Here is a 19,564-nt window from a genome sequence, read left to right on the forward strand (position 1 = left end):
CTTAAGATTTTTAAAAAGTCTTGCAACATTGTAACAAATTCAAAAGGCTTGCTATTTCTTCCTTTAAAATTGCTTATATGTACAATCCAGTGTAAATTCTATACTTTTAGAAAATGAACAGAAATAGTCAATAATTTCATCTGTGTTTCCTGTATGCAGCCAAATGACTAGCATCCTTCTCTATCCACCCCATGTTCTTCAGTCACCCATAAATAGTTCCAAAAATCATGAAGAATAGATACCACTATTCAAAAGGCCCTGGCAGATAGATAGGATCAGGAGTCTGCTTTGACTACTACAAGGAATTTCCTTAAGACATTCACATATGAATTTTAATTAATAAAATTGTTATTGGCAAATAAACAGAAATAGCAACAAGGCTGACATTTGAGTAGTCCAAGTATGATTTAGAGCTCCAAAGTACTAAGCAGGTGCTTGCTAGATGATGGACTGAAGAGCAGGTGGCATGCCAAATGAAATGTCCATATTTTTCACTTGCAGGAAGTAGAATATTCCCCATTCAAGTCACCAAAATAGCCCTAGATTTAGTCCTCTGGTGAATGAACATTGCATAGTCACATCATTTCCCTCTATTGAAATGTTTCCTATTACCGTGTCCTTCTATCATCACTATTGTCATCTTTTCATCCTTCAATGACATAATACAGATTTTAAGTACCTAGATGAGATTTATTCTCAGTTCTATAGAAATAGAGCAACGGGTGAAATAATTCATTTCAGCTCTAAATTCTTTGTGGTTACTTTTCCTTGGCACATTTTTGGAGAACTGGACCTCTAATTAAATGCACCTTTGATAGATCACTTTAGAAAGATCATTCTGAAGATAAATTTCTACAATTTACCTCACTACATTTATTTGCAGGTTGAATTTATTAGTTCAAAGATAGGTCAGTTATTAAGGGCAAGATATTATTGCTTGGAGGGTCAACTGTAGTAAATCCAATTAACTTCACTGAAAATATTCTTTAGTATATATTTTCTTAAGTGAGTTTAAGGAAAATAAACTATAAGAACTGACAATTATGCTAAAAATGAAAGAATATGTAAAATAAATTTTAAAAATTTGTTATTTTTCCATGCAAATAAAATGTGACATAGAAAAGCTAAAAAACAAAGCAAGAAACAATTCCAAAGAAACCACATGAGATGGAAAGATTAGAAAATGGTACTAAAATCATTAGCTGTGCTGAAAATGGCAAGTAACTGCTATAGTGATATTAACTGCTATGATAATATTAACAAGCTACAGTTGCTAAAACACTTACTATATGTCAAACACTGTGCTTTTCATACACACATACACTCCTACAAAAAAAGTTGTATCTAATTTCACAGGTGCTGAAATTGAGAGCGATTAGGTCAATTATCCAAGACCATGTGGCTTGTAAATAGCAGAGTTGAGATTATATCCAGGAAGTATGTGTCACCAAATCTCTACTTCCTTTCTTAATCTATTGTGTATACTGTGTGTATGTGTGTATGCATGCATGTATGCACATGTACATATATGCTTATTTCTTTCCAAAATTGACATGCTTCTTAATATGATGTTAATTAATTCTCCTCCTCTTGAACTCAAATACATTCTACAATATTCTTCCAGAATATAAATGAGAGAAAATCCTGTCTCTTTTCACAGAAAAGTAAATAAATTTTTACATAGCCTTGAAAATGCTCTGAGGGTTTCTCTTAGTGGGTTTCTGATTGCCAAACCTCTGATATCCAGGTCAGAGAATTGGTTTGAGAAAACCTTTTATCTCAGAAATGGCCTCACATCTTTATATGATTTCAGATAAGGTGAAGAAGGCCACCACTAAAATGGAAACATAGCTAATTATAGTGGCCGGCTTTTGTAAGGAGAAAGTGTTCAACTTCAAAGAACATTCAGACAAGAAAGTCGTCAAGGGATTTCCACCAAAAAGCCTCATTTCTAATAATAGAACATTTCCATTAAGGTTTTTTTTTTTTTCCCGTGCCTTCTTAATGTCCCCTCCAATGCAAGATTGTGCACCAGGTGTAAAAATCCTTATGATACAAGGAGAGTTTTATTTTCTTCATAGTATTGATAGTTCACTGCAATGTCAGATATAACTTTAAGAAAATAACTTGTATTAATTAGGTAATAGGGAGTAATGGTTCACTAACAGTAGGAGAATATCATAGTCTCTTTTGAAATTCAGCCCTGATAGGTTTTTGAAATGGAGTAACTCTAAGCACCTTTAGTTTTATTTATTTCTTATTAAATGGCATTACTAATAATGGGCAGTTACTGATCCGACAAGCAGTGAAGCAAAGATTAGTGATGAAAAGAGGTCAAAAAAAAAACAAAACCAGAAACAAAAAAAAAAAACCTTTGAGGGTAAAAGTATCAAGTCAGAGGCAAATTAATATATATTTACATTTTCTAATAATTGATTTATTCAACATTATATTTCTAATTCAACATCATGCTGATTGTGTGTGCATGTGTTTAACTAGAAATTTGGTGTTCGTAGAAATAGTACAGCAGGGAAAAATTCTTCCTTATTTTCCTTTCTTGTACTTAATTTCTTTAAATTTTCTTCATTTTGCCTACTAATAATCTTAGAATACATGATTGTATATATTAAGAATATATATCTCAAAGCACATTATAAGGAGGACATAAACAACCTTTCCAGGGCTGGGCGCGGTGGCTCAAGCCTGTAATCCCAGCACTTTGGGAGGCCGAGATGGGCGGATCACAAGGTCAGGAGATCAAGACCATCCTGGCTAACACGGTGAAACCCCGTCTCTACTAAAAAATACAAAAAACTAGCCGGGCGAGGTGGCGGGCGCCTGTAGTCCCAGCTACTCGGGAGGCTGAGGAGGGAGAATGGCGTGAACCCGGGAGGCAGAGCTTGCAGTGAGCTGAGATCCGGCCACTGCACTCCAGCCTGGGCGACAGAGCGAGACTCCATCTCAAAAAAAAAAAAAAAACAAAAAAACAAAAAAAAAAACAACCTTTCCATGTATGTTCAAACATTTATTTATTTGTTTGTTCATTCAACAAACATTTATTCAATGCTTACTATGTTTCACTGCCTGGGGTAGGAATGGGGAATGCAGACACACAAATACATATTAAACTTAGAGCGTGTCAGGTATAACAACTAGTCAAGTGCAATGTACAATGGAGCACAGAGCAAGAACTGATTAGTTTTGTGTTTGATAGACAAGAAGGTCAGGACAGAAAGGCTGGTAGCAGAAACAGCTCATGCACCTTATTATAAGGGGATGGATGGCAGAGAGAATGTATTCCAAGAGGGAATATGGAATATGCAAAGACAGGAAGCAGAAGCAGTATGGAGCTATCATGTACGGGAATGGGAAGTAATGGAGTAGAAATAGAAAACAAAAGCCAGAGGAAAGAAGGATCTTGTACACCACCCTCAGAACTGTAGTGGAGGAGCTACAAAAGAGTTAAATAAGGGAATGGCACTTATGTTTTCCAACTGGTCTTCTAAATATATATGAATGTATATTTATAAATGAATGTATATGAATATATGAATAAGTAGACATAGGATCTACTATTAATGCTTGGTTTTCTAATCAAATGAGCTGATCTGAATGAGATATAAATATTGCTACTGAAAAAAGAAATTCAAGATAAAAATGACAACTTTTTTGTAAACACAAATTTCCATTCACTTAATTTTTTAAACTTTTATTTTAAGTACATGTGCAGGTTTGTTACATAGGTAAACTGTGTCATGGGGGTCTGTTGTACAGATTATGTTGTCACCCAGATATTAAGCCTAGTACCCATTAGTTATTTTTCCTGGTTTTCTCCCTCTGCCCAACTTCCACCCTCTGATAGGCCCCAGTGTGTGTTGTTCCCCTCTATGTGTCCACGTGTTCTCATCACTCAGCTCCCACTGATAACTTACTTATTTATAAAGAGTGCCTCTGCCATTTGGCTATTTTGTCAATCCTCACAATCAGCAGTTTTTCTATGTAATCTATCATTGATGATAAGGGCCACTATTGTTATATAAACTAAGAAAGCCAAAAAACCAAAAAAAAAAACAAAAACAAAAAAACACAAAAAACACTTAGACTTTTTAAACACTATCTATTGTACGACATATCTCAAGTTCAGAGGTGCTGAAATACTAAAAAATGCATTTTGGAATCCATGAACTCCTAAGATATTTGTGGATACTATGATTGATTTGTTAGTCCATTATTATTCATTTCCTCTCTTAATATGGCTTCCCTGCAGTGAATATACTCCCCTTCCCATTGACTTTGGGCTTGACTGTGTACCTTTGATCAATAGACCGTGGGCAGAAAGGACCGTGTGGCAGCTCTCAGCTGGAACTTTAAAGGCAATTCAAGATTTGCTGGTTCCCCTTGTTCTTATCTTCCACCATGAGAGAATAATATGCCATATAAAAGCTGCTCTTTCCACTGGGGTCCTGGGATGAGAAGTCGTTTAGAGCAGATCCAAAGTCTAGAATGAAAAGACCTTAACTTGATTCATAGTGTGGAGTAAAGCTGCAGCTGATCTGCAGACACATGAGTGAGTAATAAATGTTTGTTGTTATGTGTCACTGGAATTTTGTCATTGTTTGTTACTGCAGCAAGAGCTGACAATTACAATATTACAGTAAAACAAACAAAAAAATATGTGATTTCTGGGACGAAAAGACCAAAGTAAGCCTTTAATATAAATGTGCCTTGGGCACATATATTGACTGCACTATCTCTCATTCCATATAGAAACTGTTTGCTAAAAAGGGTAGCGAGAAACAAAATATGAAATGGAATCAATATTGTGTTAAAGCCTGATTTCTGTGGCCCAGATTGTCAGGCAGACTCTGACAAATGAAGGCTGATGGATGGAAAAACACAACATTGTTCAGTTGAGTTTCTTTGTCTTTCCTCTCATGTTGGGTGACTGTTCTTTTATTTATCTACAATTAGGTTTGCCAGACCACTGCAACACAGCTCGCTTTCACTATAACTACATGCTGTCAAGTACATGCCAAGCTGATTGACAAAGAATGACAGGTTCTCTCTTTCCATTTTGAACTAATCAAGGGCAGTTCACCAAAGGGAGACTTAAAAAAAGACTTAGAGATTTATGAATTTCAAAAATAATCTGTCCGGATATACAAAGCATAATGCAGTATTGATTTTCAAACTGGCAAGTGTTGTTAACTGTGAAGATATAAGCTAAGCTGCATACTTGAAATGTTCAAGGCCAGTGAAAGAGTGGACATAGGTGTGACCATCAAGTAACATCCAGAAGCCTCTATGGAAGCTCTCCACCTTAAAGTGGGGGTTTCAAAGTTTTTTTGGCAGAATTCTTTTGACAAATGAAATATCACCAAAACACTTCCAAAAAAATCACTTGAGTCATTTCATGAATATTGACAGATTACTTATTATGTGCTAAACATTGTTTGAGGTACTAGATATGTAACAGTGAATAAAACAGACAAACTTTCTGTGTCCTCATAAAACTTACATTCTAATGATGATAATGTATAGTACAAGAGAAATTACGGTGCTTTGAAGAGTGAAAAGTGCTAAAGAACAAAATTTAAAGCATTGGATGGGAATAAGAGACTTATGTATGGGGCAAAGGGAGGTGGGATGTGGAGAGTTTAGAAAGTGCCTGCAGGGAAAGCCTCACTGGGTAGGTGGTATTTAAATAAAGATCTGAAGGAAGTGAGGGAACGATTCAAGCAGCTATCTCAGGAAAGAACAATCTGTGCAGAGACAGCAAGTGCAAAGGCCCTGGGGCAGGAGTGTATGTGTAGGTTCAATTAAAAAAACAAGGACACCAGGGTGAGTGGAATCGAATGAGCAAGAGGGGGGGTAGTAGGAATGATAGCCATAGAGTTGGGGATGGAGGAGGATAGGTCCTGCGTCTTTGGAAGGATTTTGACTGTTATTCTGAGTGAGATTAGGGTTTTCAGCAAAGGAGTGATGTGATCTGACTTATTTTTAAATAGATCATTCTGGCTGCTGTATTAAGATTAGACTTTAGGAATGCAGAGAACAGATGGTAGTTAAGAACAGATTCTTAAGGGGGTAAAATCTGCGTTGTTTGGATGCAAGGACTTTGTGAAAACCTGAAGCCCCTATTTTGGAAAACTTTGTACATACAGTTCTTAACTAAGGGCCAAAGTTCTGGTCTGGTTTAATAGCAGCACAGGACACTGCTTAAAAGAACATTCATTTAAACTGGTACTCCCAGGTCTTGCTGCCTTCCTAAGTCCTTACTGGTGAAGAGTATGGGCTCTTGAGTCTGGTTATCTAGGTTCCAATCCTAGCATGAATTGACTATTTGCAACAGAGACCAAATGGCCCACAGAGCCTCAAAAGTTGACTGAAATATTTTCTATCTGGCCTTTTAAAGAAAAAAGTTGGCCAACCACTCATGTAGAGAAATAGTTAGGTTCAGGCTTTGTGGCTCTAAAATCCTTCAAGTATGCATAATTATTCCACAAAGTAAACATATATCAAAACAGCACATTGTACCTCATAAATACATATAATTATTATTTGTCAATTAAAAATAAAAAATACATGGGTATTTTTAATAATTAAACATTAGAAACAAATGCTTTTCTTTTAACTCCTTATATAGATTCAGAGAAAGAGTTAAACAATTTATAATTACAATTTATTTGTTTATTTATTTATTATTTTGACACAGTCTCGCTCTGTCACCCAGGCTGGAGTGCAGTGGCATGATCTCGGCTCACTGCAACCTCTGCCTCCCCAGCTCAAGTGATTCTTGTGCCTCAGCCTCCGGAGTAGCTGAGATTACAGGCATGCACCATCAAGCCTGGCTAATTTTTGTGTTTTTAGTAGAGATAGGGTTTTGCCATGTTGGCCAGGCTGATCTCGAACTCCTGGCCTCAAGTGTTCCACCCATTTCGGCCTCCCAAAGTGCTGGGTTTACAGGTGTGAGCCACTGCACCCGGCCAATTTATAATTATATTTTAGAGCAGAGGTTAGCAAACATTTTCTATAAAACACAATATAGTAAATATTTTAGACTTTGTGGATCAAACCCAAATTCTGCCAATGTGGCATGAAAGTAGTCAGGTCCAATACATGAACAAATAAATGTGGCTGTGTTCCAATAACATTTTATTTATGAAAATAGGTGCAGGGCTAAATTTAGCCCTTGGACCATAGTTTGCTGACTCTTGCTTTAGGACATTACAGTGGTGTTGGAAATAATCAGTTCAGAAATAAGAACACCTGGGTTCTAGGCTTATTAGCCCATGAGTTGGGGGCAAGTCATTTAACTGCTCTAAGTTTCAGTATCTTTAAATATAAAATAAATGAAACTAACAGATATTATTGTGAGTAAAGGGTTAAAAACACCGTTTGTCCATCTGCATGAGAATTTGTCCTTCAATCAACTTTCTAGCTTCCTTCTCCCTAGAAAACTGATAAAGTTGGAATGTCAAATGTGTGAGTAGGCAACATTGCTTCAGATTTAAAAAAAAAATGATTGGGACTGGTAAATTACACCTTGGTTAGGTGTTCCGTATATGAACTATAAATGCCTAATGCAAAACCATAATTTTGGGGCATCCCCAAGTACAACCATTCTTGTAACTAAGCATGTCCTTTTTGAGGACCTTGGAGACTAGGTTACAAGGCATTAGCCTCTGGGATGCATAAGGCTTCTAGGCCAGAGTTGACCCAGCATCTCCATTTTTTTCCTTCCTGTCCACCTGAGATGCCATGTGATAGTGGACAGGTGCTGCAAAGTGAATAGCTCTTGGATGGCTCTCTGGGTGCTTCAGAGATTGCTACGCATACTCATCCTACTAAAGAGAGAATACCTGATGCTGCCTTCCTGCTAAGCTATATTCCTGTATCCTTCTAAGTGACTTTGATACTGAATATGGTCAGTCATAGTATTGTTCAGTTGCACCTAATCAAAGAAGACTCACTGTTGTGTTTTACAGTAATCAATTATAAGACTCACATTTTATTTCAACAGGTTGGCTGCTCTGAAATTGGGACACGTTTTATAAATGATAGCGTGTCATAGTCTAAATTGGCAGCACATTTTTCTTGGTGAAAAATAATGATGCATACTCTAATCAATGGTATCTTAAAAACAGTAAAATATGGAAAGTGACCAGGCTTTTCATAGCAGGTGAGGATGAAATGATTTAGTATATGTAAAAGTAATACTAACTGCTACCATTTGTTGAAAAATGACTAAGTGCAAACACTTTGCTATGCACTTAACATAAATCATCTTAATTAATCTCAATCTTCATTGCAGAGCCTCTCAGCAATACTATTACCATTTTTTCATATTAAAAAACTAGAGTCATGAAAGGTCAGAAACTTGCCTAGGGCACAAGCTAACATATGGTGAATCTGAGATTTGAACCCTAGTCTTTCTGAGGCAAATTCTGCATACATAATTACTATACTACAGGATCTCTGGATTTAAATATTGTACCAATAAAAACAGGTTTTATTTGATGAATCCTATGGCTCAGAACGGAACAAAGTAGTTTCGATTAGGATGTAATGTGAGTTTAAATCAGGGTTTCTCAGCTTCAGCCCTATTGCCATTTGGGACTGGATAATTCTTTCTTGTCGGGAGCTACCCTGTGTACTGTAGGGTGTTTTGCAGCATGCCTGGTCACTATGCACAAGATGCCAGTAGCACTTTCTCCTCCCCCATGTGTGACAACCAAAAATATCTCCAGCAATTGCCAAATTCCCCTGGAATCATCTGTGGTTGAGAAGTATTCTATTATTGAATACATGAAGGAACAAACGAAAGAATGTCTGTTCACGGTCTGTATTTTCAGTGTACATGAATCAATATGACATGATGAGAATATCTTTCCTTCCTTTCTCTTATATATAATATTGTATGCAATGTCATCTGTTCATACACTCTTTCAGATGCACTTTTATCACACTATGTCTCTTAACAGTCACTTGAGTGTGGTTCTGATGAACTCTGAACTATCATGGCATGTTTCAGTTTCTGGCTGAATTGGTCCTAATATCTCTGGATTATATATCCCAAAAGGATTAGGGAATACAGTAGATCTAAGGACTAGAAAGGCACATATTAAAGAAAATTGATTTTGACATATCTCTGAATAGTGGCCAGTGATATTTGCATTATTTTAAACCAACATAGAGCATCTCTAAGTTATTATCCATATAGTAATTGGACATGGTTCTTTAAGTCTTAATAGAATATTTACTTAAATCTGTTATTAAACAGTAGAAGTTTCTTTTTAAAGATAAAACAGCAATTAGGCTAATTTTCATTAAAAGCAAAGAAAAGAGCAATTCAATTCTGACTTCATGACTGACATGCACTTTAAATAAAATTAAAGATGTTTTGTTTTTACTATTAGGTTCTGTACCAAAATTATAGTCATTATGTAAAACAACTCTAAGTGCTACCATAACTTATAAACTCAAGCAATCAAATGGGTAACTGAATTACACTCGTGTTTTTTTTGTTGTTGTTGTTGTTTTTTTAAAAAAAACAGCAACAATATATCTGCATTCTCTCTTCTGAATACTCTTCTTAAACATGTACAGAAAACAGCAAATATATAGGTTTCTGAAATCAAGGAAAAGGACACATGTAATAAAGCCAATTCCTGGTTTACTCAACGTCAGTCTTCATCTGGGATACCAGGTCTTTAGCCTGTCGCACTTAGCCTTTATATGCTTATAACTCCTGATTTCCATATGTTCCACTAAGTGGCCAGTTTCACCATTCTCCTGAAAAGTCATTGATAAGATTTTGGATAAGGAATTGTAGGCTTATATATTAGATGCATATAATCCAGAACTCTACTAGAATCTAGAATATACAGAGAATTCATATTAATTGGTAAGAGAAAGTAAACAATCCAATGGAAAATTGGGGTAAATATATGAAGAGTCAACTCACAGAAGGAAAAATCTGCCCAACAAACTTGAAAACGTGTTCAACCAGGGATATGCAAATTAAAATAATAAATTCCGGCCACTTCTTGCTGCTAGTGGAAAAGCAATTTGCAATATATAATAAAATTAAAGATGTGAATACTCTAATGAGGTAACAATTCCACTTCAGGTGTTCTCATATGTCTATCTGAGGAGGCCTACAAAGAATGTTGTTTCAGCATTGTTTACATTAGTGAAAAACTGGGACAATCTGATTATTCATTGTTAATCTAACAAGCACATTGATTGTTTTGTTTCTATTAAAATCAAGAATACTTTTACCAGATTACTTCTGTATTCTAAAGCCATTAAGAATCTTTGTTCTTATTTTTATGGAGTCCAAAGTTCTATTCAAGCTAGTCATAAGTAAAGTTAATGCCATTATTCATAATGGACTCTTTGAAGATATTAAAGATAATAAAATAACAATACTGTCTCTAACGAATCTGACTTTAGTTACAATGGCATACATGGTACAATGTCCAAATAACATCTGTTCAGTTTTGAGTGAAGCATAGGAGCGTGTATGTATGTATGTATGTGTGTGTGCATAATTTGTATTTGTGTTATCTATCCAATTATGTAAATCACTAATACTTATTACTATGCTAATATCAGAAGATGTATTGTAATAAAGGTCACATGAATTATTAATTTTTGTGTTTCTTATCACCTATTTCATCAAATAATTTTGAAGACAGAGATGCTATCTATCCACATTTTTTCTACTTGTCATTCACAAAAGTTCCTTCAAAAAAATCTTAAAAATTAAAAGTATGCACACATGGCTTTGTAGTTTCATGTTTCAATAAGGAGAATTTTAATTGGATCCTATACATTATTGTGAGTGCTTCTATGTTTTGCCTTCTTAATGTTTACCAAAATTATTCATGTCAAGAATACCAATTTTGGTCGGTCATGGTGGCTCACGCCTGTAATCCCATAACTTTCGGATGCTGAGGCTGACGGATCACTTGAGGTCAGGAGTTTGAGACCAGCCTGGTCAACATGGTGAAACCCTGTCTCTACTAAAAATACAAAAATTAGCTGGGCATGGTGGCGGGTGCCAGCAATCCTAGCTACTTGGGAGACTGAGGCAGGAGAATCCCTTGAACCCGGGAGGCGGAGGTTGCAGTGAGCTGAGACCACAGCACTGTACTCCAGCCTGGGTGACAGAGTACCAATCTCATTTTAATGACCAGCATGTTACATAATCAATTATTATAAATGATTTTAAGCTGTTTAATGTTAAAATTAAAACTTTTCTTAAAAACTTAAAATAGTCTTAAAAACTAATTTAAATAATTGTGGATGTTTTCATTAACTGTATTATTTGTGCTCTGTTATGTTCAGTAACATATATTCATTATGCCAAATATTCATTTTGTCAAGGGGGTCACCAAAGTGTTCAGAATTTGGAAACTGTATCTTCAGATGTATTAAACATGCAAATTCTACTTTTTTATATGTATTATTTCAAAATTACAGAACAAAAATTAATACAGAACAAAAACAAAATGCATTTACACTAAATAATAATTTAAATAGTTAACTTAGCCCTATGGTGTTTCTTTTTCAAAATATATGTCAGATATATATAGAATTGTTTGATATCCCCTATATGCACAGATACATATATCATATATATGATATATAAAATATATAAGGTATTTATATTTTATATATCATGAATCACATACTGATTCATTCATTCGGTATGTGAATGCATGAGTCTAATCCCACTGACATATTGCTCAAAAGAGGGTCGGAAAAATAGAGAGAAAAAAATGATATGAATAGGAAAACAGTAGGCACATGGCAGTTCTGAAGTATTTGGAACACAAAGTTATTCTAAGTTGAGTACAGTTGACAAAAAAAAATGCATAGTAACATCAGCTAATTTTGCCTAGTAAACGATAGGGGTACTTAATATAACATAGAATTGTATTTGTTAATTACAATATACTCTTCAGTGATTTAGAACTTAATATAATAAGTCAAGTCTCAGTATATAGAATTGTATATTCAAGAGGACATATTGCTATGGCATTTCTAAGTAGTAAATTCAATGCATAAAGTTTGGATGATTACATCTTCATTGGAGAGAATCATTTTACTTCATGATATATTTTCATACTGATAACATCTAAGTTTATTCTGAATTTGAATATATGAAGTATTACTTAAAACCCTTCAGAATGTTACATAGTTTTGTTAGAGACATGCATCTTTAAATTATTTTTTAGATAATAATCATATTATTATCATTTGGCAATTTTTCTCAACTCTCAAATATGAGTGGAAGTTTAAATTGGTATGAGTTCTTGAGGTGGTAACTGAAGAGCGAAATAGCTTTATTTAAAACAGATACCTCTTAAAGTGTTCTTTTTAGTGTTCAATAATTTATATATATATTATATATACATATAAATATTATAGTTATAATGGCATACACAGTATAATGTCCAAATAACATCTGTTCAGTTTTGACAAATATATATATTTGTCTTTTTCTCCCCATTGGAAAATAAAGTAACAAAGATTATGGCCACAATCTTGCTTTTGTTTTTCCTCCCAGCACCTGATAGAGTGTTCTACCTGGAAACACCAAGTTCACTCCCTCCCTCACTAGATGAAAATGTAACAAGTGGCTTCATGTTGCTCCAACTTTCTGGAAGACATCCTTATACATAATGATAATCACACTTGTTTTTAGAGGTATCATAATTACACATTTAGAATTTTAAGTGTTCTTCAGCAGTAATTCAGAGATTTAAGAATCCCTTTAGTAACTAACATAGTTTAGTCAGCAGAGCACCATCTTTCCTGATGAGAATACAAGCTCAGAGGCACAAGGTCAGCAGCGTAGAGACTTATCAGGCAGACAAGGGGCATTGTTCCAGAGAGCAGAGGGTCAGAGGAGACTGTAAGTACCTGCATTGAGATCTTAGGTCATTTATAATGTTTCCTCATCTGTCAACCCAGCTGCCATTTCGGAGAGGAGCAGAAGGAGAGCAAGGAAATCTAAAAGACTGGTCATTATCCATGAGGTCCCAACCCATAAAAAGAGACCGGTGAAATCACTATTTCAGAGTGAGGTAATTTTTTCTCACTGCCCAGTATGGGAAAGGGTTATGAGGATCATTGAGAAATAAATGAAGAAGCTGTCATTCTGAGAATCAATATTTGACTCCAGGACATACCCATTTAACTTCTCCTGCATATTTATTATATGCGTGAAAATGTATCTGCTTAAGAATCTATGACAGTGTTTCTCAAACTGTGGTTCCACAGACCAGAAATATCAGTTTCACATTAAATTTTAAGAAGCATGGCTCTAGATAGGATATAGTAGAACAAGGAATGGATAAGCATTAGACTCCCAGATTTTAATTCATTTACATACTTATGGATATAACATTTATCTTTACATGATACAACTTTGTGAATAAATGGCTTCATGAATATAGCTTTATGAGACAATGGAGAAAGGTGGCCAAATTTTTTAAAAAGTTATGATTAGAAGAATTGTGTTGCTTTAAGTATTGCAGATTGTAAGTACACAGCATGTCTGAATGTATCTGAAATCCCAACGTGTTATTTTCTACCAACAGTCAGTGCCACCGAGGGAGGTAATTTGCAAGTCTAAACCTTCCTCATTTAACTTCCATTGTTTCTGCACCACATTCTGTCTGCCAATCAAAGCCATCCCCTGGGCATTACAGTTAGTAAACCAGGTGGTCCATTCATCCACGTAAGCAGAGGTTGTTTGAAAACGATTGGAAGTGTTCCCATTTTTCTCCTCCACACAGAATCAGAAAGAGATGAATGATATCCATGGGCAGAGCAGAGTATTATTTAGAGTATGTTAAAAAAAACCGATAGCATGGCTTCTGATGTTCTCTCATAACTTCCTTCAAAGAATTATCTAAATTTCCTTCTAAGGGAGCAGTGAAGGACTGCTAAGTAAAAACTACAATTCTAATATGCAGTAAAAGCATTATTTCAAGAAAGTACAAAAATATTTAGGGTGACAAAATGACTTTTTAAGGTTTATTTCAAGCAAGAGAATGATCTAGGAGAGAGTAGAACTGCTTTAGGAGAAAATGGTATAATATTGGTGAATGGAAAACAGAAATTGGAACCTTTTAATTTCTATTGGGTTTGTTTCTTGTATGTCAAGAGGAATGATATACTGACTGCAAAGAATAAAACAAATAGCAGTGAGAGGGAACTGGTGTCCAAGATGGGTAAAGAGATTAGAAAGTCCCCAGCTGCTGAGAATTAAGTCTCTTGATGCAGATAAATTACATTTCAGTACGCTAATACAACTGGCAAGTCAAATGGCAAACCACTGTGGCTACTCATGAAGACTGGGAAAGTGCACTTTTGATTTTCACAAGGAAAAATAAGTGTGGGAATAAAATGTTAAGCTTCCAGATAGTTATCTCAGATTTGGCTAGAAAATGCAATGCAAAGAGAAGCCACAAATCTTCTTTAGGTAATGAATTTTGAAAGAATGGGTGTCAGTTGACACAGGCTCTTTGCAAAGACAAATCCTGTTCTGGCCATCAATGTATTGTTAGATAAATAAGAAAATGAAAGCAAATATTTATATATTAATTAAAAAATGTTTAAATCTCTACTTGTGCTACAATTTGTCATCATGTTGAACTTCTGTCAGGGATCCATGGCTAAGAAGAGCAAATACCATTCCTATGCAATTCAAAGGTTAGTTTTGATGTTTTCAGGTTATAACCTTAAGACTAGAATCTGTCTGTCATAGAAAACATTCATTAAAACCTTTATTGTAGAAAACCATGTTTTTACTTCAAGTTGTAAACTATATTTGCCTTAGTAAGAAAGAGACCAATAACCCAAAAGAGAAAATTGGCGAAAAAAAAAAAAAAAAAATGTAGCAAACAGTGCATAGAAAGGAAATAAAAATGATTCTGCAACACATGAAAAAATTCAAATTCACTCACAAAAAGAATAAATCATTCAAATTAAAATGACAGATGTCATTTTTCTTGTTTAGAAGATCAAAAAGGTTCATGATACACGGAGTGGGCAAGGGTGTGGGGAAGAGAAACCTTTCCTAATACTGACGAGATGTTCTATGAAGAGCAATTTGGCTAAATTTACTAACAAGACAAATGCCAGTTTGACCCAGCCATTCGATGGCTAGGAATTTATCACATAGATATATTTGCAACGTGTAAAATGATGTGCACAAAGTTATACATTTTCATATTTTAGCCAAAAGTTGAAACAAACTAAAGGCTCACTAATTGGAGTGCTGCTTAAGTGAATTACGGTATATCCTTAGAATAGAATAGTATACAACCGTATAAAAAAAAAAGAGAGAAAGCTATTTACTAATACAGAAAAATAATCACCAGTGTGTGTGTATATATATATAAACACAAGCATTTTGCTCTTCCCTTTCTTATGAGGGAGGGAGAAGAGTGCTACACACACACACGCAAAGGCATTTTACTCTTTCCTTTCTTATGAAAGAGGGAGAAGAGTGCTTTTCCTTCTGCCCTGCCAAGTCAAGGAAGATGGCTTCAAAAGAACCCTCTTTTGAAGGATGCAGAAACAGTATTTATAGTATTCTAACAGCTGGCTTTATTTTAAGAGGACAAGAGAATAACACACACACAAACACACACACACACATACACACACCCTATTCTTGGAATGCTACCCAGGAAACTGAAAACCTTGGCAGCACATGGGGAGAGAAACTGGGTGACTGAAAGACAACAATGCAACATAGGATTTCAATGTTTTTAATTCTGTACTGGAAGAAAGCATCTATTCAATAAATAATAAAATTATTATTATTACTATTATTATTACTATTATTATTATTATTTGAGACAGAGTCTCGCTCTGTCGTCCAGGCTGGAGTGCAGTGGCCGGATCTCAGCTCACTGCAAGCTCCGCCTCCCGAGTTTACGCTATTCTCCTGCCTCAGCCTCCCGAGTAGCTGGGACTACAGGCGTCTGCCACCTCGCCCGGGTAGTTTTTTTTTTTTTTTTTTTTTGTACTTTTTTAGCAGAGACGGGGTTTCACTGTGTTAGCCAGGACGGTCTCGATCTCCTGACATTGTGATCCGCCCGTCTCGGCCTCCCAAAGTGCTGGGATTACAGGCTTGAGCCACCGCGCCCAGCCTACTATTATTATTATTAAAGATGGAGTCTTCCTCTGTCACCCAGTCTAGAGTGCAGTGGTACGATCTCGGCTCACTGCAACTTCTGCTTCCTGGGTTCAAGGGATTCCCCTGCCTCAGCCACCTGAGTAGCTGGGATTAGAGGCACTCGCCACTACGCCCGGCTAATTTTTGTTTTTTTAGTAGAGACGGGGTTTCATCATCTTGGCCAGGCTGGTCTCGAACTCCTGACCTCATGATCCACCTACCTCGGCCTCCCAAAGTGCTGGGAATACAGGTGTGAGCCATTGCGCCCGGCCTATTTATATTATTTTTAAAGTTTGTTATACAGGGATAAATTTACCCCCAACTTTGTAATAATTAACTCAGTATGGCATCACTGATAGAGTACTAACTCATTTTCTATAAAACTGTGCAGATTATCTTAAAATTAGAAACAAAAATGAAATACCATATAAATGAAAACAACAGTTAACCATACCACATGTAACGCAATGTGATAATCAGCATTATATTCTTTGATACCCTATGCTATCTTATTCTATTTTAATTTACCCATTAAATTGATTTCATAACTCATCAATGGGTTGTAAGATTCTCCCTGGGGCCTGAAAACTTTAAGGAGATGAATTACTCATTTCTCAGGCCCAGTCCTAAGGCGCAAGGCTACTTGCGTCAGCAGCATGCACAGACAAGATGGCAGAACAGGAAAGAGAGCCGGCCAGAAGACAAGTACCTCTGAAGATCCAGAAAGAGGCCATCCAGGTACAACGCAGCAGTTACCTCAGGCTAGGAGACTTCCTGTTTACAGGAGACTGTAAAACCTTTGTCCCGTCCTCACTTGGGGCTGACACCATTTTAGGCCTCAGCCCGCCTACACCCAGGCGCTCATTAAAACAGCATGTTGCGGCCGGGCGTGGTGGCTCACGCCTGTAATCCCAGCACTTTGGGAGGCCAAGGTGGGCGGATCACGAAGTCAGGAGATCGAGACCATCCTGTCTAACATGGTGAAACCCGGTCTCTACCAAAAATACGAAAAAAAAAAAAAAAAATAGCTGGGCGAGGTGGCGGGCGCCTGTAGTCTCAGCTACGCAAGAGGCTGAGGCAGGACAATGGCGTAAATCCGGGAGGTGGAGCTTGCAGTGAGCCGAGATCCCACCACTGTACTCCAGCCTGGGCGACAGCGCGAGACTCGGTCTAAAAAAAAAAAAAAAAACCACACACACACACAGCATGTTGCTTCACACCGCCTCGTGTTTGTTGGCTGGCTCTTGGGGTTCAAACCAATACAAAAACCTTGCATGGGTCACTAGCAACAATTTGAAAAACAGTTTTTAAAATTATCTCTTCCTCCTTCATCCCTACTACCGAAGTCCTAGTCCAGGATCGTGTTGCTCCTCAGCTACATCAGTAGCCTCCCAATTATTCTCTGCTTTAGGTCCTGTGCTCCTCGAATATAGGAGTTTGCCAGTCATCTCTCTTTAGTGGTGTTCACTTCTGTCAAAGATAATGTCTAAGCTTCTTAAAGTGGCAACCGAGCCTTCTCAAAATAAGCTACATTTCAGCATCACTGAATTTGTTATTTTTCCCACACTTCATGGCATTAATCACCTCCATATCTCTGCTCTTGTTGCCTCTTCTCTCTGGAATCCTTTTCCTTTCCTACACACACATTTCACTCTATCAATTCCTGCTCATGTTTTAAAGATGCAGTTTAGGCATAATGTCCTCCAGGAGGTTGCTCAAGTATCTTCTGGAGGACTTGTTAAAACATAGATTCCTGGGTTTCATCCCTATCAATTTTGATTCAGTATGTCTGTGGAGAAGCCCAAATATTTGCATTTCTAAGAACTTTGTAGTTGATGCTGAGGAACCACACTCTAGTACTTGTGCACTGAACAGTACACTGGCTTGGTTTGGAATTGCCCTTTTGAGCTATTATGATACCTTATAAGTGCACTCACTACACTGCATTGTAAATGTTTCCACATTGATTGCATTTAGTACACTAAGGCGTATTTATACATCCACTCCACTCTAAGCAAATTTAGAGTGAGAGTCTTTTTTTTTTTTTTTTTTTTTTTTTTATTTTTATTTTTATTTTTTTTATTATACTTTAAGTTCTAGGGTACATGTGCATAACGTGCAGGTTTGTTACATATGTATACTTATGCCATGTTGGTGTGCTGCACCCATCAACTCGTCAGCACCCATCAATTCATCATTTATATCATGTATAACTCCCCAATGCAATCCCTCCCTCCTCCCCCCTCCCCCCTCCCCATGATAGACCCCAGTGTGTGATGTTCCCCTTCCCGAGTCCAAGTGATCTCATTGTTCAGTTCCCACCTATGAGTGAGAACATGCGGTGTTTGGTTTTCTGTTCTTGTGATAGTTTGCTGAGAATGATGGTTTCCAGCTGCATCCATGTCCCTACAAAGGACGCAAACTCATCCTTTTTTATGGCTGCATAGTATTCCATGGTGTATATGTGCCACATTTTCTTAATCCAGTCTGTCACAGATGGACATTTGGGTTGATTCCAAGTCTTTGCTATTGTGAATAGTGCCGCAATAAACATACGTGTACATGTGTCTTTGTAGTAGACTAATTTATAATCCTTTGGGTATATACCCAGTAGTGGGATGGCTGGGTCATATGGTACATCTAGTTCTAGATCCTTGAGGAATTGCCATACTGTTTTCCATAATGGTTGAACTAGTTTACAATCCCACCAACAGTGTAAAAGTGTTCCTATTTCTCCACATCCTCTCCAACACCTGTTGTTTCCTGACTTCTTAATGATTGCCATTCTAACTGGTGTGAGATGGTATCTCATTGTGGTTTTGATTTGCATTTCTCTGATGGCCAGTGATGATGAACATTTTTTCATGTGTCTGTTGGCTGTATGAATATCTTCTTTTGAGAAATGTCTGTTCATATCCTTTCCCCACTTTTTGATGGGGTTGTTTGTTTTTTTCTCGTATATTTGTTTGAGTTCTTTGTAGATTCTGGATATTAGCCCTTTGTCAGATGAGTAGGTTGCAAAAATTTTCTCCCATTCTGTAGGTTGCCTGTTCACTCTGATGGTAGTTTCTTTTGCTGTGCAAAAGCTCTTAAGTTTAATTAGATCCCATTTGTCAATTTTGGCTTTTGCTGCCGTTGCTTTTGGTGTTTTAGACATGAAGTCCTTGCCCATGCCTATGTCCTGAATGGTACTACCTAGATTTTCTTCTAGGGTTTTTATGGTATTAGGTCTAACATTTGAGTCACTTTAACGTAGTAGGACTTTGTAGTTAATCAATAACTTGTTAACTGAGTAGAAATTTCATTGGTTTACCTAGAGAGGTTGATCAGGGATGCATCCGAATAAATTTCATGTCT

At 36.5% G+C, this 19,564-nt stretch overlaps 1 protein-coding gene across 3 annotated transcripts in view; it reads right to left on the reverse strand.

Annotated features, from left to right (window-relative positions):
* Nucleotides 1-19,564, reverse strand: part of DMD (dystrophin) — a 2,245,117-nt gene that overhangs the window by 778,424 nt on the left and 1,447,129 nt on the right. The window lies entirely within an intron of this gene.

Source organism: Rhinopithecus roxellana, chromosome 7 (assembly GCF_007565055.1).
Source record: "Rhinopithecus roxellana isolate Shanxi Qingling chromosome 7, ASM756505v1, whole genome shotgun sequence".
Classification (NCBI taxonomy): Eukaryota; Metazoa; Chordata; class Mammalia; order Primates; family Cercopithecidae; genus Rhinopithecus; species Rhinopithecus roxellana.